Genomic DNA, 26,321 nt, shown 5'->3' on the forward strand with positions numbered 1-26,321 from the left:
TGTAGGTACAGACATCAGTTGCACTGTAACAAAGTTTAAATCAGAAAAGACAATTTTTCATTATTGTCGCCGATTTTTTAAATATTTTATGTCATTGACTCCTAGACTAGTGTGCCACCCGAATTAATTTAAAAATATTATTATCATCTAAATAATCATCATAACGAATATTCATTAGATGAAAAATTCAGAAATCAAGCGCAAGTTTTGATTTCAAAACAAGTCGAACAACCTCTGCTTTATGCCAGCCATAAATATTTCAGTGTTACTATAATCGAAAAGACAAACAAAGGACAATTACAGTCGTACAGTAACGGCAGCGATATAAATATTCCACTAGATGCGACGTTTCACAGTAACAGCATGTTCCAACGAACATCGCGGTGTCCGCACTCCGCACTCCTGTCAATCGAAATCCGCTTTAGTTGCAGTCCGTTTCTACGAGTATAATTTAATCATTTTACCAAATTGGGTACTTATCACCTACTTCTTACAATTTTGTGTCGGGAACCCTGAAGTAAGTTTGACAAACCTGTGTCTCAGGGTTCCCACTCCTCCTCCTCAGCCTCAAACAATTTGACAGTTAAGTGTTAATTGTCAAATTGTGGAATTCGTAAAATAATAATGTAATGGTGATAATTAATTAAGTAAACTTAAAACTAAAGCTAGGAGTACAGGTACCAATAACAGACTATAGCTATAGGTACCAAAGCTACCTATACCTACTGAAATATGAAAACGTAAATATTATGATAATTTAGAATTATTGCGAAAGTTTAATTTTTACAAACGGACTGCATCTAAAGCGATTGACAGGAGTGCGGATTCCGATGTTCGTAAGAACATAATAATATTGTTACTATGAAGCGTCGCATCTAGTGAAACATTTACATACGGTAAAGGTTTCGCACAGAATCTACGGATAAAATTCACGTCCAAGTCGCGCCTATTGCGAGTCGTTAGTACGCTGGTGATGATCGATAATGATGGTAATTCAGCAACACGTGTACATCGCCCCTTCTATCGCGATCCGCAGGGCCTATTAGGATGTACAAAGATGGAAATGCTAGGGCTCTAATCGCGGGTACAAAGATTTATAACGAAATTCATCTGTAGTTGTAACTTGTTACAGAAAATAATCGCATGAAAACATTAGTCATGATAGTCGAGAAGAAGAGGTTCCTAATCCTAATCCATCCAGAATTGATCATATAGAAACAAACCGTCAAGTTTCAAGTTAACAACACGTAAGCAAAATAGGTATATCGAAGAATGACAAGTAGGCACGTAAACCGTAAATGCAGAAAGCGTTTTGTTTACACCGTCGGATCAGTTTACGAGTAGTCCACACACTGGTAAAACAAGCAGACGCCGACTCGACAGTGCGGACCTCACGTATTTATGTGACGTCCAGCCTTCCCGGGGTTCCATAATGGCAACACAATATCACAATACGGGCATAGATTTATGCTCGGGCGCATCGCCTCGCACGCGGAAATCCCATAGTTATTTACCGGTTGCGAGTTAAGTGCGGCAGATTTATCGTACGGCCGCGCCTAGCCGGCTAGCGACGATCTTGTTTCCTTCAAGTACGCTATGATAAATACCGCCTGGTACTCTCTTATGATCTGTCTTGTAAAGCTTAGCTATCATGGTGTAACGTTCTGTAATGAGACATCACAATAACGACTTATCGCTCGACAAAAAGTTGTGATACTCCGCCCCGACATTTTTAATAGGAAAAACCAGTACCTAACAGAAGTGATTTTAACATTCCTACAATCGCAATTGTTCGATTGGGATCTCGACCTGTCGCGTCTATAATTGTTCGAACTTATGGTAGTTATAGGCTACTGTGCATTTTGATGAAAAGTAATAGAGCATCAATCAATCATAGGTGATTCCGATCGTCATGGGTCACAAGCACAACTCACACTATAGCGATCAACTAGGTACGGTAGGTAATAGCCAGTTTTGGCTGAGGTTCATAGAGCTAAGACTCTACTTAGAGTTATAACGAGACAGATTTATGTATCTGACATAAATCCATCTCATTTGAATTGTCTTAAGTCTGAGCCATCGATATAGGTCTGAGCAAAGTCGAAGTAGTAAGTACGCTCTTTAGATTTCAGCCAAAAAGTCAAGCTGACGAAGAAAGCACAAACTGTCTTATTTGAGTCGTCCAACCATGTTTCACTTTTTTTTCCTAGTGCTCTGAATCTATCATAATATCATAGAGGTAATATTCAAGATCTGGGTTTTCAGGGTATTTAGGGTCTGATTGCAGCCAAGCGGTAGTCTATAAATTAAAAAAAAAGACGCGACAAAAGCTATGAAATAAAATGTCCTAAGTGTGATCATAAGGCTTAAAATCTTAACCTAGTCTATCCACACTCTACAGTGAGGCACGGCTGAATTTAAGTGCATAATTGCTGTATCTAGTGATTCCGTAATCGCACCGTTAGTTTATTATAATCGTTCAATTCAATATAATTCCAGTTATGAAAGGTTATTACACTAGCGGCACGCTATGATGGCCGGTTTGACACATTACAATAGTGATGTGGAATGTCAATTTATTCTCGAACAAAAAACAATTAAGTTTTGTTTTTGTACCTGATTAAATAGGTTTAATAAAACAAAAATGTATATGTTTATTTAATTTATTTGAACGAACTGAATATTTGAACGAAAATGAATATACATACTTTATATGCACACAAGAAACATATGAATACAAAAGATACCGAAAAAGGTGCCACAAAAGGCCATAATTAATCAGATTCGTCCATACTACTATTTTCACTGTCGTCACTGCTATCATCACATACATTAATAATTATATGTTCGTTTTCTATAATATTATCTATTTTCACATCTCTTTCATAATCTTCCCTTATTAATTTAACAGTTCTATTCACAACCTTTTCCCAGTCTCCTTTAGTCACATGTTCACAAGCTTCTTCTAATAATTTTAGCATTTTTTTTGTGGTAAATGGGGGTTCTGTATTGTGTCTTGCAGCATATCCCTTAATTTGAGCCCACACCAACTCAATCGCATTATACTCACAATGGTAAGGCGGTAACCGTATAACTCTGTGCCCATGTTCTAATGCTATTTCGTCAATGACGTATCGGATCTTGGTTGGTTTGTTTTCTTTTAAAAGACGTACTAATTCCGCTTTTAACATATTCATGTTTGCATCTACGCCATTTTTACGAAGCCATGCGACGATATCAGCTTTCTTTTGGGATTGGGCAGGTGGCTTGTCAATTTGCATCGAGTGGTATGGGGCGTTGTCCATAATTATAATAGATGGTTCAGGGAGGCTACACAACATTGAGGTAAACCATTCAGTAAACTTTTCTCCATTCATGTCTTCATGATAGTCTCCAGTGGTTTTTGACGCAAAAGCCATGAGAGAACCTTCGACAAACCCGTTGATGGTTCCGGCGTGACAAATTATAAGTCGCGATCCTTTTCCTACAGGAACTTTGGAAGTAGATGCTGCTGTGTCATCGTTCCAAGAACGGCCTACAGTATGGTTAGCATTAAGCCATGTTTCATCCAAGAACACAACATTTTGCCAATTTTTGATTTCTTTCACTTGCCGTAAAAAAGTATACCTTGCCATCGCTATATCAAATCTTTCCATCAATATTTTGCGTTTGTTACATTTTTTGTATCGAAATCCAATGGTCTTCAAAATCTTCGTTAAAGAACTTTCCCCACCGAAGAATAATCCAGCTTCCTTCAGTGAATGCACCAACTTTTTTCTTGTTGGATACTCCTTCTGTAAATAGTAGCCGTAAACATGTCTTCGGATAGCATCGGCATCAAAGCTATCGATGCCTACGACTGGTTTTGCTCGTTTTCTCTTTTTTGGTGTGTGAAGTTTATTTTCTTCTGTGCCAGTCTCGCCATATTTTTTTTTAGTTATCCGTCTAACAGTTCGTTGTCCAATATTAAGCGCATCAGCTACGCGTTCAACCACTGACGTTATAGGTAAAATTGGCCCTCCATTTTGAGCTTCACGATCGAAATAGTTACGAAGGCGTATTAGGAACTCACGTGTCTGACTATTTAGAACAGTTCTCTGCGTACGTTCGGTCATATCGACGAAATCCACAACAAAGGGCTTGAACAGAGTCCAAATTAACGAGCAAGGGTCAACAGTAATGCAGTATCAATATTTGAAATCCAAAGCCAGGTCAAAACTATATCACAATCGCATTGCACTGACAGTTTATACTTTTCGAAGCAACGTCAATTCGAAACTGCTTTGTTTTGCATTGAGCATTGACGCGAGTTTGCCGGAGGTAGTAGTTGTGCTAGCCAGCGATCCTATGTGACGATCGTATTAGATTCCATTTTTAAAAATTTATTGATATTTTTTTGCGATTTCAGAGGTTTGTCCACATAGTGAAAATTGTTCATATTCACAAGTACATTCACCCCTTAAATGGTGCAAACTGATTTTTCTACACTTGTATACATTTAAGAAATCAATTTAATAAATAAATTTTGAGTCCTAAACCTAAAACTACATTCGATAAAATTTATGAATCTCTGCACCACTATCGTCAATAAAGTAATACAATTATTTCCTTCAAAGTCGTTATCAATTAATACGGAACTTCATGAGCGGACAAACGTCAAACCGGCCATCATAGCGTGCCGCTAGTTTAGGTTTTATCTCCCTCTTATATCCATGTAATGAAAATTCTTGTGCAACAAAAATATTTGCGGTAGCAAAAAATTAATAATCGATGTATGTTTGGAAAGAGCAGAATAATTTAATTTTAAAACGAGTGAAACTATAGTCCGCGACAGTTTGAGATGGTAATCGGGGTATGAAGCGGGGGACGCTCCGCACACAATTTCACCTGCGCTCGCCCGCACCGGGTTAGCGTGTTCGTCACGCCTTCACGACTTCGTCCGCGTGGACTACACAAATTTCAAACCCCTATTTCCCCCCCTTAGGGGTTGAATTTTCAAAAATCCTTCCATAGCGGATGCATACGTCATAATAGCTATCTGCATGCCAAATTTCAGCCCGATCCGTCCGGTAGTTTGAGCTGTGCGTTGATAGATCAGTCAGTCAGTCAATCCTTTTATATATTTAGACTAAAGACTAAAGACTAACAATATTTCTTCAAAGGTTAGTACCTACCTACTGCGTAAACTGATTATCATCATTTCAGCCTGCGAACATCTACTGCAGCTAAAGTAATTCTCCAAGACGTCAACAGTTTCCTTCATCAGGACACAAATGATGGGTCATATCAAACAAACTCAAACTTATTTATCCATATTATTTTAGTTAAACTTTACTTACTTAATAAACTTAATAACTTTAGTTTTTGAAATTTTATCCAAGTCATTTATAGTTCAAATCAAATCAGTCACAGCTTATGTTAGAAGATCTGATAAATCATCAGCTCATCAGATCATTGTGTTTTGTTAGAATTTGTAGAATTTTCAACAGCGTTACAGAATTCCTCAACAGTGATGAGGTTCTCAACAAGGGGCGCTACGACTTTATTAATCACCTAACGCCTAATAGGATACTGTATGTAACAAGCGTTATAATGACGTGTGAAATTACATTCGATCGTTTGTCAAGAAGTCAAGAAGCGCTCCTAGTTTGACGCACTACGCTCCTTTTATTAATTGAACAATGATGATGATTTATTTTGCTTTGTTTTATTTCTTACTAGCTGATGCCCGCAACTTCATCGGCGTGGATATAGGTTATAAATTCCGTGGAAACTCTTTAATTAACGAAACCAAAAGTATCCAATGAAAGCAAACTATGTCTGTATCAGATTTCGCTAAAGTTAAAGGGATAGGTCGTGAAAAGCTAACAGAAAGTTATAAGAATTTCGCCTACGTCTGCCATATCCCACCTTCCATCTGGAAGGAGTATGCATAGATACGTGATGATTATGATGCAGTCTTAGATGTAAGCGAAATAAGATTAGAGTGAACTAAGCTATTCCATCTTAGTATGGCTGATTATTATCAATTACCAGTTTACCGCAACATCAACAAGAATTCCAAAATAAGAAGAGGAAGATTGATTGAAATATATATTTAACCGAGTTCTTTTTTTAATTATCTACACCACAATAGCGAAGTAGGTGTTTTTAGAATAAAATAAAGAAAATGAATGAGCTTCTTAAAAAATAGTCCGAATTGAGAACCCCCTCCTTTTTGAAAGGTGCCTAAAAAGTATCAACACCTGCAAAAATCTAAACTTGTAATCATTTCAAACATTACATTTAAAGCTTTAAAGGCATCGCTCTTATGCGAAGCGACGAAATATTACAGGGATTCGCCTTTAAGATTTGTTGCCCTTTTATAGCGGATTTCATTTATTCCTCGAGCGAAGGGTTCGCGGTAAACAATCAAGCAGGATCTATCCCTCGAACGGACCAATCAGCGGAAACAAATGACTACCATTTGTCTACACCCGCCATTGATGGATGAAAAAGGGATGGTAAACGATCCTGTATTACAGTATGCAGCAGAAAATAAAATACATCGACCTTAAGAAACAGATAGCTGTTTTGTAGAACATTGTCTCTGTCGTTGAGACCGACAAAACGTCACATATGTATGAGTAATAGAAACAACGCTCTACAAAGTCGATTTCTCATTCTAAAGGTTAATGTACATTATTTTCTGCCGCGGACTGTATTGAATCAATGCATTAAACTTAGGCGATGTTTGTTTTTCGTATATACAAAGTGTATCAAAATATTGCAAACGAATATTTTACAATTTGGTCATCTACAACTTAAATGAAGGTTTCGTTAGGTGGGAATGTTAATAAGATTATATTCGTAATATAGTACAAAAGATCGAGCATCTCACCGTAATATGTCTAATAATTTATCTGATTTCAATAATAAATAATTTACAGAACACATTTACATAAAACGTGGGCTCGGTAAACAGAATAGTATTCAACTCAATCAACTTAATGCCGATTTATGTCGGATAGATGGCGGTGTTATTAATCCTTTGACTAGTTAGATAGGAGGTCTTTGATATGATAATATTAACTATCCATTGGGGCTAATTCCTTTGTACACAATCTCTAAACTAAACTAAAATGGCACGTCTAAATCTATTGCTATCCCTTTCATAATATTTCTTGCGGAATAGGATAGCACTAGATTTAGACCTGTTAATTTAGTTTAGTCTAGAGATTGTGTACAAGAGAATCGGCCCCATTATCATAGTAATACTACTGAAGGGTGGTCTAATAAAATAACGGTAGGATAGAAATGTTAAAATAATGAAACATCTCTTTCCCTGTTGATCGGTTGGCATAAAAGTCGCTCGGTTCGAAATAATAGGTAGGTACATCTTCTTTTTTTTGGAATTCTTGTTGATATTGCGGTAAACTGGTAATGGTTTTTAAAATATTCAGCACGTATACACTTGAAAATATAAATATGTAAATATTTTGTAAGGTACTTCCAAAAACGAGCTTTGAAATATCGATCTTTGAACTAAATTAGTACCTATTAAGCAGGGGGATATTTCAAACAAAAATCATGTTCTACGAAGCTGTTAAAATTAGTATGACACTGGGTGACAGGGGCCAGGGCATCATGTTGTTAGCAAAAATGAGTACAACATGCAAAAACTTTTGTTCAGAAAGACCCGCCTGTCTAGCACGTATAAGGGACGGCAACGTTTAAGTGCGGAAAAGAAGTCTAGGACAGAAGTAGAAGACCTATCTTATAGAGGTCGTTGGTCTAATTAGTCTTATATTGTACTAATACAGTAGGTACACGAAGAACAGTATGTAGAGAATTTAAGTTAGATACAATAAATATTTATAGCATTACAGTACGAAGCAGGAAATATTGCTCATTGATCTTTAAAAAGAGATAACGGTTACGAAGCCGAAATCTCTTTCTAAAGTTCGATGTGCAATATGTCCTGTCTACTGTAAACTATTCTTATATTTTCACGTTCGATACATCTCTATTCACTTTTACTCAGAAAAGCCGTTCCTATCTTGTGGATAAATAAACAAGTAAGCTCATTCAAAACTGCATGGAATTTACGAAGTTCACAGTAGGTTCTCTGAAACTATGAACAGTGCCACTACTTCTGCCTATTTTGACATTTTTGACATCTCCCATTGACATCTCAATGTCTCGATACATTGTACCAAGTATCCTACGTTGGCTACAACGTACAACAGTATTCTCGAGATCGTGAGGCACGCCTGCATAATGCGCTGCGCTCAACGAAGAACGAAGACCTATTTTTTGCTGTACTGAATTTTAAATCGAACATGTCTTTATGGTTTCTATTTCTTGCGCCTGTGCTAGCTGTGACCTTACTATTTGTTCTCAGCTTTTTATATTTTAAAGTTAGAAGTTCAACGGTGTAGTCCATGCTTGATACCTAAAATAATATTGCACCATCCGCAGTTTCTGAATCACTATAGTATAGGAGTGCTGTAACCAGGGTGTCATCAGGGTTGAGGAGTTGGGACTCGTTGCTTGGTACCTAAGTACAACGTTAATTCACTATAAACACTTCCTGAATTTTGATAACTTAGGCGGGCAGTGACCCTGCAGCATCAGGATTGAGGAGTTGGTTCTAGAAATTTTTATGGGACCACAACGGAAACACCCCCCGTCGTTAAAAAAAAAATTCGTAAATCGGTCCAGAAACCTCGAAAAAATCAATGTAGGTACATACATTAAAAAAAAAACGGGCCGAATTGAGAACCACCTCCTTTTTGGAAGTCGGTTAAAAAGGGTCCAACTATTCACGACTATATTAATGAAGACTACAAAGGCTACGAAAAGAAAACAACTTTTTGCAAATCAAACCAATCACGAATACTTTTAGCAAAGAAAGCACGGATTAAACAAAGAATAACGAAGAACTGGAATTCCCGAGGATTTAAGAAGAATATTTGAACGAATTTGAACAAACAAACCATGAGTAGTGGCCGCTGCATGTAACGGTAGCAGGGGATAGGATAATCGTTTGATGTGGTTTTGTTTTAGAAATTGAGAGGTTGCAGAGTCGTGACATCTGTGAGCTTCTTTCCCGATCCGAGCTTGTGCCTGGCGAGATCTTTGTGTATTTAAGGCCCAAGACACGGGTCTGCCTTAATTTGATTTTTCACAATTTGTAAACTAATGCGACAAAGTAGACTTATGGCATTCAAATTTCGCCCCTAGCAATATCATCTTCACAGGTTTATATAAAAATCTTTACTTGAAAATGTCCAGTTTAAGAAATTAGTCAAAATAATGACCAATTTGTGAGTAGCTCACGTCAAACTCATTATTTTGACTAATTTCTTAAACTGGACACTTTCAAGTAAAGATTTTTATATAAGCCTGTGATGATCATATTGTTAGGGGCTCAATTTGAATGCCATAAGCCTACTTTGTCGTATTAGTTTACAAATTGCGAAAAACCAACTTAAATTTGAATTTCGCGGGCAGACCGTGCCTTCCACCTTAAGAGGTGAGCTGTTTTGTTCGCGTTTCCGTATAGCTGTTTTATTGTTTACCATGACGATTGTGTGGAGTGATATGGTATGATTTATTCGCTTTATTCAGCTGCAGAATTTAATTTTCAACCACTTCATAAATGTAAAAGTTTATGTTTTGCTTTCCAGTTGCCATCTAGATTTAACGCGACTCCGAGCGCAGTCGATATTCTGAATGTTTATATAAAAGGGTTTTAGTAAATTTCAATGACAAAAGTAATTAGAGATTTAGAGAATTTTTGAAAATTTTAAATAATGCTTACTTTGTTCTTTAGTTGCAATGTTTAATTTGATGATAGACACTTTATTTTATTCCTATTCATGCGATCTATTTTCGTCCGTATTTGTTTAAATAATTGAGGCTTTCATAAGAGCATAATTTCATCTAAAGCATAACATTTTATTACCCGTATTATCACACCAAAAGAAACAATGGGCTTTACCTTCTACGCTAGACATTAATAACAGGATTTGTTTACATAGCTTGAAGGCTTAAGCAAACATTTGCTTTACAAATAATTTATGTTCGGTTGGTCGGATATTTATTTCTTCTATCCCAGATGCGGGCAATCGAATATTGTTTATTTGTTGCTTTCGAACTTATATTCAATTCGACTCCGCCCGTTGGACACACCTCCTATATCTAACCTTTTATCTGTAGAGGCCGATATTATAAACCGTATTAATATTTTACCACAGACCATAAAACATTTATACTTACTTTAGGTGATAATTCAAAATCAAAATCTTTCAGAAAACTGTATTGAGGTACCTAAATCACATAGACGACGCCGATTTCCCCAACGTAGAGTGACGTCTAATCGAGCAATAAATTGCGCGTAATGACAGCTTTTGTACTGAAAACCTGCCAAAATATCAAATTATTTTCGGATAAGGCTTATTTTGCATTGATGAAATCGCAACCAAAATTAAACAAAGTTTGATTAAGTTAAGCAAGGTATCGAATAACATTAATGTGAATGAGAAACATAAGAGGCACTGGATTAGACCCCGAATGGATCTTCTATATATTTTAACGTCTGACTCAAAATAGTGCTTTCAAAGTTATCCCTTAACATTGACTTATATATTACTTCGTATGGACAGGGCTATTGAACAAACAAAATGGCACCAACTCAGTGGTGCTTTAGCACCAATGCAACCTCAGTGACGTCTAGATTTCAAACGGACCGTGAAAATTTTTGTTCGCTTGGGCATACTTTTTGAATATTGGAATAGATCTTCAAACACAGGGCTGAGCTATTTAAATAATTTTAATGTTTTAGATTAGTTTAAATGTTGAAACATCGCCAAAAGCATGAACGTATTTTAACGATTGAACAGACGTTAACATGCACGTCTGCCAAAGCCCTTTCAAACTACTAGATTGAAAGGCAGATGTATTTTAGCCGCTTCCAGTCCAATATATAACTCGTATGATATTGGTTTTACTCCAATAAAAGCTACCTAGTCCGCTTAATTGAATACTATTTCTAGATACTCTGTACAAATTCGTATCGCAGATGCTATTAAGATTAAGAAAGATTTATTTATAAGATTCGATTTAAGGTTATTGTTTTGTTGGTCGAATAGATTTGTAGGTAAAATAACCGAAACGACTTTTAATGTCATTCGTGATTTAATTTCATGCCATTCGTTCTCTATAAAGTATCTAGGAACAATATTGAATTTATTTTGTTTCATTATGACAATAAATAATTAATAAAGTGTGTTTGTTTGTCTGCCTGCTAGCATTTCTCCGTCCAGCCGTTTAACCAAAGAAGGGTACAGAGGGCATTATTATAGCCTACTTTTGGTCCCGAAAAATCAAAGAGTTACATCGGGATTTTAAAAAATATCTACACGGACAAAGCCGCGGGCATCATCTAGTATTTTTATTTTCTAAGATATAAAACCAAGAGTTACTCATTCAAATTATTTATCTCCTGTCGAAATCGCTTCTGTTAGGAAACTCATTATGAGCTTAGGTAAGTAATTATAACATTGTAAATTGAGCAAATTAATTACCGGAGTTTATGGAATTACTTGTTAACACCTCGTAAATAATTGCCGTACCTTGGGCCTTCGTTAAACTTGACTGTTTGGGGTCCGAAATGCCAATAATTATTAATGATCTCTCCTAATACTTGACTAATCTTCTTACAACTGGCCAAAGTGGTCCGTAGCTTGTTATAACTAAATAATCGATTTTAGCTGCTGTACTGGTTAATCCTGGAGCAGTATAATTTTTCTATATAAAGATCATTGAAATGTAATTTTAATGAATGCTAAAAAAGCGGTGATAGCTTAGTGGTTAAGACTTCGGGCTCCGAGGAAAGGATTCAGGGACCAAGGTTCGATCCATTGATTAGAGAGAGAGAGAGATTAACCAAGCATCGCGAGGCTCTATTTCTTTTATGAACGCGAAAAATAACAGAGATTTATAACAATCTCACGTTACATGTAACAATGTGCACGATATTTTAAAACGTTTTTGCAGTATCTCGCCTGTTCAGCTCTCATTTGTTGCTGCGTCTAGAATTTATTTACAAGCAACATTATCTTGTCCCTTTATAAAGACTGGAGTCGTTATAATATGTCCTGATACTTTATTTTCATCTTCCGTATCCAAAAATGTTTATAACACCTACCGGTAGGTGTATTGAATTAGATAAGTGCCGCAAATTGGTAATGCGCGTGGCCGCCATTTTAGTGACGTTAGCACAAGACTGAAGTTTCGAACTGATGGTATATTTTTATTTCGGCCGACGTCACATTGACGTCATTTCGATGTTAATGAAACATGGTTCCAGCGCAATAGCAATTTGCGGGACTTATACTGTACAGTGTATAGTTTGTGTATTAATATTCGTCTCGTGCTAACAGATTGCGTGTAATAATGTGACATGTGTCAGTGGTAATGTGGCCGTAAGTTAGCACTTAGCCGCCGCCCGGGGCAGGTGTCATTATGCCAATCTTGGTATTCAGCGTGTGTATGATCTATGCTCGGGAATTATGTGCTGGGTTTGCTTCTGCGTATTAGATTACAAGCATGGCGTCGTCTATGACGTGTATTTCAAGAGCCTTACCTTCGCTTCATAATTTGGAGTAGCAAGGATATTACTAAAGTTGCCAAAAGACAATAGGCATCATCAATCTCTTTTACGCTGACATCGTCACAGTACACAGAGAATTCTGCAACCTCAAGAATACGCATATACAAGGTTTTGCATGAAACCAAAATCGTAAAATGTTGGCGGGGACAGAGGAGATTACTTTGTTGTAATTGGTGGATTTAAGTCATGTAATCAAGACAAAGTGCGAAATGAGAGTACCGAACGGGCGTGGGCCGACTTTTATGCTAAGCAAGCCTAAGCTTGGCGATCGGGGGTGTCCGGCGTCTGTGGTCCTACCATATAGTCTTAGTCCTACCGAAGCGCGACACGGCAACTTCAGCATCGGATGAATTTTAGTGCGATATTTGCATGACTCGTAAAGTTAACTGCTGTTATTGTAAATACAAAGAAAGGCATCTCCAAGGTCTGCAGTCTGCACTCGTAATAAAAATTTCAGGGACACGTCGAAAAATTTGCTTACTCGTTACTTATTTGCACCGCTAAGATATGGAATGCCTTTCATGTTTCAAGTTCTATCTCCATTTTTAATATATGCATCTTCTAGGCAAGCACTTTCCACCTAGACTGCATCATTATCCATTACCCAGCAGGTTTGATTGCAGCCAAGTCAAATTAAAAAGAATCTAATTTCATTACCCAATCTCCGGAACTGAACTTCATGTCTCCTGCGATAAAACTCACTTCTGCGTTATAAAAGCCACTAAAGTGTGTAATGGTATGATCATTAAGTGAGTCCATAAAATGATTATTTTCTATCTAATAAAGGCCGAGCAAGGAGCGTGGCTCCCTCGCATTTGATTAAGAGCGGCGTAATGAAATTAATCACGGGCCAGCACCGCTCTGCCTGCTTGACAAACGACCGGACTGTAATTTCACACACCATTATAATAACCACATACGCCTCATAGTTCATTTATATGCTAAGCTGGAACACACTTGTAACAGGGCATGCCATCTCCTAACTGTTCAGAGTGCGATACAGTGGACGACGTATTGCATACACGCTGAAATTGTAATAGTTGTTTTCCCGAAGCGAAATGATTTTGTCGTGGTATTACAATCGATTTATAAATATGACGAAGAGGCGTGTCGGCAGTCATTCTCTATAAGCTCTACACCCATTACAAATATCGGAAATAAGACTCGATTTACGTTGGATAGGTTCAATCACAACAAATCCAGTGGCGTGCAGCTCATAGAAGCATAAATGCACTGCTTACCCTCATTATAATAAATCAATGCTTAATTTTCTGTATAACCTGCCGTAAAATAAGTTCATACCTAAATGCATACCCTGGCTTAAACTCCTGTGCACGCCACTGAACAAATCACTGCAAAATCAACAAATAAACAAACATAAAAAATATGTTAGAATCAAAAATGGCTTTACAATCAAGATAAAACAAAAAAAAAAAAGAGACCTCGAACCAATAGTAATACCGCGTGCGTGCAGGCTAGTTAACGCAGTATCACTACGAGCGAGAGCTTATTTTGCTCTAAACTTTTTCACTTTATTGGCAGCGCGGTTCGAGTAGATGTATCTACCCACTATTCACGATACGTCTGGTTAGTTACTATTGTTTCTCACACTTTCGAGTTGATGATTTTTTTAAATTATTATTTCAAAACAAAAACATTTTTACTTTCTTAGTTTACTCAAAATTTCGATAGTACTACTGAGGGCAAATCGTTCTGCCGCGGGAAGACAACCACTATTTCAGTGGTATAATGGCTGAATGCGTCCGGAACGAAGCTGAAAGATCGGATTTTTACAGTACGTAAATCTCCTAAACATAGGAACATGGAACAGCATTCTGTAGAGCGTACTTTGAGTTTGCTTAGACTTAAGTTTCAGTTAAAAGGAGACAGATTTATGTCAGTGATATAACGCTATCTCGTTTTAACAACGTCTTAGGTCTGAGCAACGTCAATATAGATCTCAACCTGTGGCCCTACCGCGGTTGTTTGACAGCTACAATGTCACGATCGCAATCATCTCTGATTGGTTAGTGCTCGCTCAATATTGGCTACAATGCATTGTTGCAACAAGAATCGCACAAATTCAGCCAATCAGAACAATTGAGATTGTAATAATGATTGATGCAGGTTTTAGACAATCGCCCTACACATGTAATCGACAACACTTGCCCATTGTTTTGTGTCTAGAATAGTGTATGGAGAGCATTTTGAGGAGAGCGGACGAACGAAACTTTATGGACAATCTCTTTGACACTAGGCAGGCAGACTTTGAGTTACGCGACCGCGACGCGCGACCGGAACACGCGACACTTGAGAGCTTAATTGGAAATCTAAATGGTTCTTGCTGACATTTTTTTCACTTACTTGTAGTAACATTGTGTAGAAGATTAGCTCCAAATCTGTAACAAACAAAAAATAATAAAATAACAAACCTACAAACAAGTTTTCTAAAACTTGATCTTTCAAACACAATACAAGTAGGTACACTCTTTATCACCTCACTCTAATAGTCGGATGGGACGGCAATCCAACACGATCGGAGAGATCAGACGCAGAATCTACGGATTTACGTGCTAACTGAGGCACGAGAATGATTTTCAAGAGCATTTTCTTCAGTTCCTGTGAAAAAGGACCCCGGATGGGTTCGGGTCGGGATTAAACATGTTATGTTTCTTCAACCCTGTACTAGACCAATGAGGCAACTGTGAATATTAGTTATTCCGCGTGAGTATGAAAGTATGAAAATAATTTGATAGGAACCTACTTCAAAACTTTAACACAGGCGATAATATATACCCTCATCAGCATAATTAAACAATTTATGACAGCGAGGCTTCAAGAGGAAGCAATTTACAACTAATCTCTATGCTAATGCTACATGAACAATGACACTATGCATTAAAACTATTATTGACATCCATAAACCTTTACACTTGCACTATTACATACTACGTTTATAAACGAACATTTCGCCTTATGCATTTTAATATGTTAAACTAGCTGTTATTGCACGTTAAATAGTCGGGTTGTATAACGCGAACGGCTCTCTTATTAAAATATTTCATGTGACTAATTACAATATTTCACTTATTCCAACTTAGCAAGACTCGATCAAGGCCTTTAAGCATATTGTACTAAGGCTGAAATCTATAAAACGAGACAGATTTATGTGAGAGATATAGCTCTGTCTCGTTTTAACTCAATCGACAAGAAACTCAGCAATTCTTCTAGGCAACCGTGCTCCATCTTAAGGCTGCATCATCCAGATGGTCAGATTGCAGTGATGCGCTCTATAAGTTAAAAAAATACTCTTTTCAAAAGGCAAAATAACAATGTTGCAATATGTAACATTTTGAATGCTAATGCCCACTAGCAATTTAAGCTGCCATTGTTATATCAATGTCAATTTCAGCATATTTTAGTACACAAACTTTGCCGAAGTTTACGATTGTTACAGTGCAAGTGACGTGCAAACAGAGCTGGCTTCAGCAAGTTCCGTTGCTAGTGGACACTTTAAAACATTATCTCAGTTTTATCTCTGGAATATTAACATTTTGAAGAAAAAGTTAGCAAAAATTTAAATGGGCTAAATTATTCTATAAAGACAATCTACTAAGTAATTATAATAACATAATCAAAACACAATTTAGCACGCTAACTTTTAACTCCTACTTGTTTCGAAGATATATTCACTTCGCTATAATATAAAACAGATAAGGATGGAGAAGCCGTAGGCAGAAGCTAGAAATAATAAATTGGTTATCTCTAAATATAGGAAGCAATTTTAATCCGCACTGACATAAAATTATTTATCGATTACGAAATACTAACTGCTATAGAGTCATAAACACAAAATGGTGAGACATGAAGGCTCGGCATGCATTGCGCATCTCGACATAAACTTAGGTATTAAAGAGACAGTATTTGTTAGGATCATAAAGTAGGTAGGTAATCTATAAACATAGTGTATGGCAGCTATATTTAACAGAGGCCTTGCCGTTTATAAGGTTAGGTAAGCATATATTTTATTGATTAGTTTTTAATGGGCAAAACATCGATATTTTGTTGATCGAAGGTAGTGAAGGGACAGGATCAGAACAAAACATAAACGAACATGTAGAAAGACTCATGTAAAGAAAGAATAATTTTCTGACCATAACCAGATTAGGGCTATATTGAAGTTTTAAAGATGAGTGTCTTCAAGCGCAAGCCTATTGCAACATAGGCTTGCGCTTGACGACAATCATGTTTTAATAAACTTATGATGGTAGGTACTTAATTAGTATATAATCGTACTCATAAATATTGCAACTGAATTGGTTCATAATGATTATGTAGTCACTCAATTTATAGCACTCATCGTAAGTTATTGGACGAGAAACTGTAAAAACGCAGGATAGAGCGGGGGCTGTGGGTGGTTTTGAAACTAGAACGGAGTTATTGTAATTTTCGTAGTAGCAAGACGTAGAATAAAATGGAGTTTATCACTAACGACGTCTATGATTCCATCAGACCTTATCCAAAACTACCAACGGTATTCTTAAAGATCGACGTCTAACCACTTGTTGCACATTCGAAGCTTATTATTATTCGTAGCTTCGAAATAATAAGCTCAGTATCGACAGCTATAAAGCATGAACGGCGATTGCAAAATAGAGCTATAAACCGGGTATCACTTATGATAATACCGGGCCGGGACCGGTTGCGTTGCAATTTAATCAATCGTGAATGTATCGCCAATAAACTGTTATTGATGATGTGGCGTGCGATCTAATGTGATTTCTTATACCGGTATTGAGCATCCGATTTCAAACGGATAATTTTCTTAAAACCCATACTAATCCTTTACTAATGAACGCAGGTAGTGTAACTTAAGACTAGGGAGCAACACAGAAAATTCTATGCTCAATTTACTTCAATATCATCATGTAGATTGGAGAAATTACCGGACTATTCTAAGTTCTTTCTACTCCTTAATTTTATTCCACTGTATTCTTTATGCTGTAGTGCTTTTACTTTTTGTTCTGAGGTTCAATGCCGTTTAAAAAGAGAAACATAACTATTGCGATTACGGAAGAGATCTAAATTGTTGTAGCACATAAAATAAGAGAGCGCAATTATTTTATAATTGACTCATACGGACTAAAAGGGAATGCAGAATGAACCGAATAAATAGAATAGTTATTTACTTAATTAAAACCTTAATTGAAATCTAGACATTTTTTACATATACAAATCTATGTGGATAAGATAAAAGAAAATTTTTCTAATACCAATTCAAGGCAATCATTCGCAGCCGCAACCTGCATCCAGCCTCTCCGTAAGCAAACACCGTTACTTTATTGGCTTTGTACTAGAACAGTGTTTGCCAACTTGTAGCTAGCGCCCATATAGGGCAACGAAAACAAAATGCCCGGTCGCCATCAGGATCCGCTAGAGCCCATGTAGCGCCCGGGTGCAAACTGAAAGCAATGGGTACTAACCGTACCGTCCCACTATGGTGCGAACGGGTCGATTTCATATCAATTTTGATACGACGGACGGACGCGTCCGTCTGTCTGTCAGCGGGCTGTAGGTATCTTATGAACCGTAATAGGCAGAAAATTGAAATTTTCAGTGTGTATTTCTATTACCGCTATAACAAAAAAATTAAAAAACCAAGATGGCAAATTACAAAATGGCCGCCATACAAATTAAAAAAGTACCTACATAGTGTTTAAACTTGTACGATGGAGTCCGACTCACACTTGACCGGTTTTACAAACTTTTTTGCTACTTCCTGGTATACTTCCCAACTCAGCCCAACTCAGTCAAGTCAGCATGTTGATAGTGGCCAAACTTTTGAAACGTCAAGTCAGCGTGTTGATAGTGAACACAAGTTTGGGAATCACTGAATGGGCACTAGAATATTCGTATTTATTTATTTAATCCCGGCTACCGCGCACGGTCTCACGACTCAATCTAATAAATAGTGGCAGTATTGCAGAAGATATTCAGTAATAAGATACCCGGTGGCGAATATACGAGCGCGGTGGTGCCGGGAATTACAGTTTTATACTAACGCCGTGTAACTGAATATCTGAATGCTAATGCCTGGGATGTTTATCTGCTGAGACCATTAGGAACACTGTAACGAGACTTGAGGAATCTTGCCATCTATTTATTTTTAATCGCATACAGTTAGAACGATAAAGTTTCTAATAATGTTAGAGACACAGGGTAAGAGGATTCCTCCGGAATGGGTACTGACTGAAGTGTTAGTGTTTTGTCCTTTTTAACACACATTTCTGTTTTTAATGAATATTAAGTTTTACCACTTCAGCAAAGTGAGTGAGACACATAGTAGAGAATTATCTCAATGTAGGACACTTCGAATTGACGAAAGTATCCCCGTAAACCATTAGCACGGTCTTTACACATCTAGTTATAAAAGATATTTTTTTGGAAAATCCACGGGAAAAGACAGTTCCCGTGGGACGCGGATGAAGTCACGGACAACAGCTAGTATTGTATAAATGTTCTATTTTAGTATAGAAATATGTTACATTTATAATAGTGGCAGAATGTCTTACAGAATCAATTTTTTTCTCGGAAACACCAAATCGTCTCAAATTACTCTCCCGTTGTCCTCAAGGCAATTGGAAGTTGTCTGTAGTATTGTTCTAAATAACAGATATTATAGTCTCGTTTTCAAAATCGTCAGAACCATGCCCACGGGTGCGAACGGTATACCGTGCGTGAGCGAGCCCCTGGCGGTTTCAATATCGGTCAAGTTCAGTAGTTCCAGAGATTAACCCCTAAAAACATTTATAACAGTGTTTTTACCTACAATTCTATGAAATCACTAGGTACCCATATTATAAATGCGAAAGTGTGTTTGTTTGTTGGTTTCTTGGTTTGTCCTTCGATCACGGCGCAACGGTGCAACGGATTGACGTGATTTTTTGCATGGGTATAGATAAAGACCTGGAGAGTGACATAAGCTACTTTTTATCCCGGAAAATCAAAGAGTCCCCACGGGATTTTTAAAAACCTAAATCCACGCGTACGAAATCGCGGGCATCAGCTAGTTTCTAAATATTTTTTAAACATACTTATCAAAAATAATTGCAGTACCGGCGGGGTTCGAACTTGCGTTTTCCTTGGTATCGATTTGGTACAAAATTCAACCTTTGATAGCATTCTCCCACGAAGATGTATTCACCCCAGTTATATCAGTGAGCGGGGCTGATAATATTGTCTTAAAGCTATTATTGGATCATAAACGCGTCGCGTTTCGCATTGTTTATGGTCCGAGCGGGACTCACGATGCAATTTCATAGGACATTTACCCAGAGCCAGACGATTTGTAGAGCTCTCGGCGATAACTAAGTGGCCGGGTGATATGTCGCGCGAACGATGTTATTCGAACTTTGAACCGTCAGAAATGGGGGTAGTCCTTACTTTATTTTAAAGCTTCAATCGCTCAACAGTAAAAGAAAGGATCTCCAAAATCTGCAATCCGAAGGCTTGTTGACTTGAACCTATCGATTGGGACGACAGTACGAAAAACCAACTATCAAGAAAGAAGAACTTAATTTTAAGTTATCACGCCAAAATATGGCGGTTTGCAATCTAAATTTTTTTAACCACGAAATCACTAACAGTAAATAGTTTAAAACTAAAAGTAGATGCATAGGATCGGCTAGGAGTAGTTTCTATAAATTTTTTTTTGCTTTTTATCAATAGAAAGCCTAAACATTCTACTGCCAATTTTGCACGTCAAGTAAGTTTATTTGCATTTACTCACAATTGGCAAAAATGAACATTAGGTCCAAACAGAATAGTAGGTTACAATGGTAAAATGGGGGCTTCCAACATCAATGGGTAAAATGTATAAGGCTCATCAGACATTTGAAATAATGTCTGATGAGCCTTATACATTTTGTACCTGGTTTTTATTGAATAAATAAATCAATTAAGTATTCATTAACTTTTGAAACCCGTCCACTGAAATTGCTAAGGAACATAACCCAACTAATAAGAAAATCTGTTAAAAAATGCAATTAAAACTTCCCAGTCTATATTTCATTCGTGTTAACGACACGTTTCCTTCCTTAGCATCGTTATTACAGAAGTCAATGGAAGGATATCGAACCGATTTACATAATTCACATTTACATTGAAATCCTCAAAAGTAACTTTGTATGTAAATGTGCAACGTCATTAAAATGCACCTGTAATCTGTATTCATGATTCTGTTGTATAACATCAAAACTTCGCGCCAGGTTTAATGTTTCACTGCACCATGGACTAAGAGCCCGTGACGACCGGACCCTCGTTGTATTATAAAAGCTACTAGCTGATGCTCGCGACTTCGTATGCGTAGAAATAGGTTTTTAAAAATCCCGTGGGAACGCTTTGATTTACACTGCGCGTGGCCCGCCACGCACTTGGCCGGTTTTATTATTTATTCAGATACAAGTTAGCCCTTGACTGCAATCTCACCTGGTGGTATATGATGATGCAGTCTAAGATGGAAGCGGGCTAACCTGGAAGCGGTACGGCAGTTTTTATTAAACCCATGCATGCCCCTTTGGTTTCTACACGGCATCGTACCGGAACGCTAAATCGCTTGGCGGCACGGCTTTGCCGGTAATGTGGTAACTAGCCACAGCCGATGCCTCCCACCAGATCATGTAAGTAGTATGAATATTTAGTAGTTTATTTTTTATTAAATTTAGTAACATATTTCTACTTACATAATTAATTATTAGGCTATTATTTATTTTTATTGTTATTTATAATTTGCGTGCATTTTAAACTCTGGTCATGCTGTGCAACCATTTAGGATTACAATAAGGACGAAACTTTTAACTATGGTATTAGGTTATAATTATTATTGTAATCTGTTTTGGATGCCAATAAATAAATATAAATATAAAAACTGGACAAAAATAAGGTAAGATAAAATAAGAAACGCAAACACAGTCCCACATCGAAGACATCGAAGCAATCCCACAATACAAACTCTACACCGTATTACCGTACAAATTCGCTTGAAGCGAGCGCACGCCGTACTATAATTACGCTCTATCAATGCGGTACTGGTTATTGAAAGGCTGAGGGGCGGGGGATATTAAGATGATGGCCGGCTTGTAATTTGATGGATTAAGGAACACACCCGCGGGCTTTTAACAACGTGTAATGGGGGTTTGAACATCTTGATTGCGGGGATTTGCGAAATGCGCTGTTTGGGTGAAAATGTCAACGGGACGATTCAAAGGTTCAAGAAATCCAGACATTGACATTAGATATCTAACTACGGCCGAAATTAATAGTCAATCTATCCGTAATCAATCGATTTACTCAGCAACATTGTTATTTGTCAAAAAGACCGAGTTTTAGGGTTCCGTACCTCAAAAGGAACTCTTATATTAGGATCACTTCGTTGTCTGTCTGTCAGTCTGTCCGTCTACCCGTCTACCCCTGTCTGTCGTGTCCCTGATTGACATCTCGAACTGTTGCGAACTATGTTATGCGACCACTTCAGTAGCTGTTACCAAAATAAGCAAAAGTCCAAAATCGTTGAATACCTTAATTAACCAATTAATAATGATAAAGCCCTGCAGTAATGTCACTTTAGTGCAATGGTTAAACCAACTGACAGTCGGACATGATAGGCCTTGTAGAGGCGTGGCCGCTGCGCCCGCGACTCGGGAAACGGCACGTGAGAACGAGACCTCCGCACGGCTACACTGCAGTATTTACTAGCTCTACAATATCTACGACTTCTTGGTAATTGGCTGAAAATTCATTCTTGCTGTATTATCTACTTTGACCGTTAAAGAAAGTGATATTTTCATTGCTCCAAACTCGCACACATAACTCCGAAAAGTTAGAGATGCTATCAACGTGCAAATTGTGCAATAAATGTCAAGCGAGGCTCAAGGAGACGCTAGATTCAAGCGGCGCAAGATCGTAGCATGTGGAAGTCCCTACTAGAGAAGACCACACCGCTCACCATTGCGTCAGGGAGGTCGTCAATATGAAAGAGGGCCATGTAATGTTCACAGATTAAGCTATGCTGATCTAATGCCTTTTTTAGGGTTCCGTACCTCAAAAGAAACCCTTATAGGATCATTAGGTTAGGAGAGAGGAATATTGAACTTATATTATCTAACGTGGTCCAGTTTAAACAAATCACATTATTTATACATGAGTTTCCATTTTTCACAATTTTTTTCCGGAGATGTTATTAGTTCACTTATCTTGCCTTTCGTTTCGGAAGAACGCGATAGATACTTAGGTAGGTACCTACTTAAATTATTTAAACATCAAAGTTTTATGGATTTGATCTTTGGCGACTCCTAGAGGAACTAAAGATCACGTTGGAACCACGTCCCCAATCATAAGTTACGAAAGCAATTTACACAAAAGGTCATAAGCACAACAACAGTAAAATTAAATGGCCATTTATTAAGTCGTACAAACATATATATATATATCCACTAGGTAAGTGGGTAAATTCTAGTGTACCAGGGGTTCATAAGCAACGGGAAAATCTAAGCAAGGCGCACATCGGCAGATAAATCAGCAATGACGGTGTTGCGATTAAAATCCGTGTCGTTTGGAGACAGTCGAACAAGTTCCGACTCGTGAGAACACGGGAGGGAACGGCTAGCAACTAGCGAGCATTCCTTTACTAGTTTTCAACTCTGCGCCTTCACGATCAGAATTGTAAATTGGACGTGTTAAATCGGAACAGGACCCAAGGTGCAAAACCAAGGTTTAAAAACCAAACCGGCTCTCATGCTGCAAAATTTTAGTTTTTGCACTAACTACTTAGTAGGTAATAATAATAAATGATGCACGCAACTTCATCTGCATGAATTGTTTTCAGAAGAACACCCTTTTTCAAGAAACCCGTGGAAACTAATTTTTTGGGATAAAATTTAATGTAGCCTATATCACTTTCAAATTTTTACCTGTAAAAAAATGACGTCGATCAGATGCTTCGCGTGTTGCGGCGTGTTGCGTGATGAAAAGACAAACTAACACATTTCGCTTTTCAAAGTCAAAGTCAAAAGATTTATTCAAAATAGGTAATAAATTACTCTTTTTGATGGTCTGATGTTAGATTTTTACAATGATAAGTAGCGATATTTGCTTACAGTCTGGAAACTTTAAAACCAACACCAATCCGGTTGCTGCTTTCATGATGATCTCCCCTAAAACCTAAGGCAAGGGATCTATAGGCTAAGTATAACACTAGAAAACAACAGCTAATTTCATGTTTATGGAAACGGTTATATAGCACGAATTCAGCTGATATACTACAACTTTTGTAAAAATTTTGAAAGCATCTGAAAATGTTTAAAGAAGCTACCTTTTCTTCTAACTTCACCCGAAGCCATGTTTTATATCTGCAGATGACGGGGTAAAACCATTAAGTAGCTAAAAATAACTCCTGTTTCATTTTATAGCCACTCCAAAGGATTGGTTTTACAATGACAATCTCACTGTTATCACTTTCGCTGCGCGAGCGCAATTGATTCCCGCCGGCAGCGCCCGATGCTTTCAGACACCACTACAAATGTGCATAGGTAGATATATTGTAATGGATTGTAATACATAATGATTATGATCATCTCATCACCAGCCCACTAATCATGCTGACTAAATATTCCCCTTTCCCCTCAAATCAAGCGTAAAGCTTGTGCTAGGAGTAGGTACGACAATAGTGGAACTGGTGGGGTTTGAACCGGCGATCTTTCGGTTTTCAGTCCTCTCCTTTAACCGTTGAACTATCGAGGCTCTATGAGTAAAGAGAAAGGTTTGGCCATAGTGCGCCACGCTGGCCTAATGCGAATTGCGAAAAAAACCTATAGGATACTCCCGTTAACCTAGAATCATGAAATTTGCCAGGTAGGTAGCGATGTCTTATAGCACAAGTAAAGGGAAAAATCCGAAAACCGTCAATTTGTGAGTAGGTACATCATTTTAAAAAAATGTTTTTGGTGTACGAAATACTTCGTGTGCGAGTCCGACTCGCACTTGACCGGCTTTTTCTCCATATTGTTCGATAACCACACATTTAAATAATGAACCACACTTACACGTTTCTAATCTGTTAGTCCGAGGAGTCGAACAGACCGAATTTTTCCCAGATTGTCCAATCAATCGAACTAACAGTCTACGGAATAAACAAACGCATACAAATCTTTACATGTCGGAAATGACAGCATCGTTTTAAGCTGTATCAATTTAATATTTTTAAGTTTTCGTGTACGACCGAATTACAGGCATCATTAACTTTATATTAGCTAGTAGATGGTAGATAACCATCGTTGGCGTTAATATGAGTCGTTTTACGTTGAGTTCGTGGCAATTTCCTGCAAGAGCCCTTTAATTATGAGCCTCATTAGCAATTTCCCAGTGCCTCAGGAACTAGTTAGTACGTGCGAGGTGCTGCAATGAACAATTTTATCACCTATGTTCAATTAATTGCATAATACCTAGAATCTACATTCGAATTTCCCATAAGCAACGTTTATCTAGTTATAGGTAAAGTTATAGGTTTCCACGTTTATTTGGGTGCGAAGATACATTACATTTTTTGCGGTCCATGCTCATCCAATTATGTCCAAAACTTTTATGTAGGTATAGGAAAACAATCAATACAACGCGGTTAAATGCAATAACGAAATGGTTATAAGTTATAACAGATGAATTTAGATCTGCACATACATCTCATTAGGTACTTTCATTCCTCACAATGGAAAACTGTTAACTCATTTCTAACTGTACAATTAAATACCGAATTGGCAATTCATACTAAAAACGGCGGTAGAGACCATAAAGCGCAGACAACCGCTTTCCCAATCCTGGCAGCCGATCGTCCAATCAGAGTCATTAACTGCCATTAGATTTCATGCCAGTGACGTAGCTAGGAGGCATGAGGACAGAGTAGATTTTATTTTAAACCTAAAAGAATATGTCTGAAAGAGTGGCATGTCATCATCAAATTCAGCAACCTGGAAAGCCCTGAAAACGACACCCATGTCTATTTTTTGTAAAAGTGCATGTCCGCCACCTTGGATTTGAAAATAAATGTCATCCCGGAATATGAAGGCGTGACTCACTGGGAAAACAATTTCAAAAAATTCCCATTGAGTCACAGTGTTACTCAACGGGACAACAATTCCAAAAAAATCCCGTTGAGTCACAGTGTTACTCACGGGGATGTGACTCAACGGGAATAACGCATACAGGATAGTTAACGAAACCGAGCGACGCGCAGGTTTAATTGAAGGATATTTCTAGGCTTAATCTTAGTCCTAACGTGCTATACAGGAATAGATACGACAGTTTACATAATAAAAATTACTAGCTATTACCCCCGGCTTAGCTCGAGTGACTCAAGGGTTAACAAAAGTAACTGAGTTTTTGTTACAATAATTTCCGTGTTCAGGCCAAAAATTGGTCAATTTGAGATTTGCGCCTATACGCAACCAGTCTAATTCCTCGGCCCTTAGCTCCGGCCCTGGCCCATGTGTAGACATTTCATCTAGCTTAGAACAATCTAGGCGTTTGTCCGATGTCTCATTATACCATTGTGCCGTATAGGTTCACTGCGGCCGGGGTACTTGGATGGAAGATGAGTTTCTGCGATACCTTAATT

General features: G+C 37.6%; 1 protein-coding gene across 1 annotated transcript in view; it reads right to left on the reverse strand.

Moving 5' to 3' along the window:
• Positions 1–26,321, reverse strand: part of Ntan1 (N-terminal amidohydrolase 1) — a 100,987-nt gene that overhangs the window by 64,743 nt on the left and 9,923 nt on the right. The window contains exon 2 of the mRNA XM_034975781.2: positions 15,023–15,057. The gene's annotated coding sequence lies outside the window, so the exon portion shown is untranslated. The remainder of the gene's footprint in view (positions 1–15,022; positions 15,058–26,321) is intronic.

Source organism: Maniola hyperantus, chromosome 14 (genome assembly GCF_902806685.2).
Source record: "Maniola hyperantus chromosome 14, iAphHyp1.2, whole genome shotgun sequence".
NCBI classification, from domain to species: domain Eukaryota; kingdom Metazoa; phylum Arthropoda; class Insecta; order Lepidoptera; family Nymphalidae; genus Maniola; species Maniola hyperantus.